The following is a 2,609-nucleotide window of genomic DNA, read 5'->3' on the forward strand; positions in this document are numbered from 1 at the left end:
AATGGGATCACAAGTCCGCATCTTGTACAGCAATTAACCACTAAGAAGAATATATGCAGTGTATTATTTGTTGAAACTGTCCTTCCGATATGATTTGAAACTGTCTCACGGCTATCTGTTTGTCAATAAAACTTTGAGAAAAAAAAAAAAATTATTTAAAAAAAAACCCAAACAGGGGCCGGGGAGATGGCTCAGTAGAATAAGTGCTTGCCTGGCAAGCACAAGGGCCTGAGTTCAATCTCTAGTTCTGGGAAAAAAAAAATGGGCTGGCGAGATAGCTCAGTGGTCTAAAGTGCCTGTTTAGGCAAGCTTAGGCAAAGTGAAGGGGCTACAGTTTGGTCCCCAGCACCACATGCTGCGCCCCCTACTCCAGTGTGGGCTGAGCTGGCCAAAACAAACAAAAACCTTTCAGTTTTAAGTTTGAATATGGCAACATTTAATACCTTATAAAACACAAAGCTTTTAGGGATTTATTTATTTTTGCTGGGATTACATTCACGCATCGCTGTACTGGGCATTAGGGGCCTTTTATAACAGCCTAAAGAAAAGAGATACGGCAGGGGAGATAGTCCAGCAGCAAAAGTCCCTGGTAAGCACAAGGGCCTGAGTTTAATCCCTGGTTCCCCCCCCCAAAAAAAAAAGAATGAGACGACTTCACTATATAAATAGTGAAGAGCAAAAATATATAACTTAAAGAGCAAAACAAAAGATAATAGGGACTAAGGAGGTAGGTCTGCTCCAAAGGCAAAGGGGGCCGAGGGAGGGAAAGCAGGAGAAAGGCATGGAGGAGAGCAGGGTGTGTGAGGCACCCCTGGGGAGTGTAACCCTATGTTCTACAAAGCCATGTGTGTTTGTTTTTTGGTGGAACTGGGGATTGAACTCAGGCCCTTGCGCTTACCAGGGAAGCACTTATTCCACTGAGCCATCTCCCCGGCCCCTACAAACACATATTAATGCAAATAAAAATTTAAAAAATTTCAAAAGGAAAAGGAAAATTAGCCAGTGCTTCTGGGGTTGCTCAGCTGCGGGGCACATGCCTAGCATGTCCAGGACCCAGGGTTCAATATGCAGTAGAGAAAAAAAAAAGAGAATCCCAGCACTCAGGAGGCCGAGGCAGGAGGATCGCTGTGAGTACATAGTGAGTTGGAGGCCAGCCTGAACTACATAGTGAGACCCTGTCTTCTAAACAAACAAACACCCATGCCAGGTAGGTGTTGTGATGCAGGCCTGGACTCCTATCCACTTGGGAGGTGAGGTGGGAGAATCGAAAGTTTGATGAGCACAGCCTGAGACACTTGGCAACTTAGTGAGCTTTTGGCTCAAAGTGAGATGAAAAGGGCTGAACTGGAGCTCAGCGGCCAGGACTCCGGGGCCGTCCGCATGGACTTCCACACCCAGACCAGAAGTGTCAGGAGTGCCCAAGGCCCTGGGGTGGCTCAGTGCTGACAGTGAACACGGTGGATGCCATCTGAAGACACGAGCACACATGGATGTGTGTGCGCGCTCACGCACACACATACATGCACACCCCCCCCATTTTGGGGTCCCACTCACCCTCCTGGGTGGCCTGGGTGGCTGTCCCTTGACCTTTGAGCTGATGACAGCTTCCAGCCAGGGTGGGTATGAGGCTGCCCACTGCAGGGAGCCCTGGTGTCTCACAAGGGACTCCTGACATGGTCTCAGGGTCCTGGGTCGGGGGTGGGGTTGGGGGCTGGCAGAGTAAGAGCAGCAACCCAGTCTGAGCCAAGGGACAGCCACTTCTGCCTGCTCTGTCTCTTGGACCCCCTGCTGGCAGGCATGTGGGATGACATGGACACGGATCACAATAGGGTGTGGAGTGTCCCCTGAAGGGGCCCAAGGGAGCCCAGCCCTTCAGCCCAGCCCCAACCTCCCAGCTGTTTTGGGGTCTCCTTGTCCTTCCCGGGCTGTGCTCCAATTTTCTGGTCATACCAGGGGGCTTCACCATGCCTGGAGTAGCTCAGATAGAAGCAATGGGCAAAGAAAAGACAGTATGCCCCTTTTGAGGTAATGAGTTCCCTGTCACAAGGAGAAACCAAGGAGAGGGGCAAGCATTTTGGTGTGCACTGAGTGGATGTGTTTGGGGGTTCCAATGGCCTCGGTTTAAACGTATTCACACCCTTTTGGGGGGTGGACAGCACAGGTTTAGGCTCAACTTGCTCCAGTTCAAAGTCTGGCTCCTTCTGTGAGCTTGGGCCGCTTCCTTCATCTCAGGACCTCACTGGTCTAGTCTGTGAAATGGAGCTAAGTAACAGTGCTCCCCAAGTAAAAGAGTGACTCTGCCCATAGCTTCATGCAGCTCAAAAATAGAACGTCAGCCAGGCATGGTGGCACATGCCTACAGTCACAGCATGCGGGAGGCCCAGGCAGGCCACACGTTCAAGGCCAGCCTGGGCTACATTTTGAGTTTAAGGCAAGCCTTGACTACAAAGCAAGAACTCTGGTAGCAATGATCTCTTTTTCTTCTTTCTTTTTAGACAGGGTCTTGCTGCATAGCCCAGGCTGACCTGGAATTTGAGACCCTCCTATGTCAGCCTCCTAAGTGCTGGGATCATTATGGCTGGCTGCAGGAAAAATCTTTTTTTTTTTTT

Source organism: Octodon degus, unplaced genomic scaffold (assembly GCF_000260255.1).
Source record: "Octodon degus isolate 3935 unplaced genomic scaffold, OctDeg1.0 scaffold00197, whole genome shotgun sequence".
NCBI lineage: Eukaryota > Metazoa > Chordata > Mammalia > Rodentia > Octodontidae > Octodon > Octodon degus.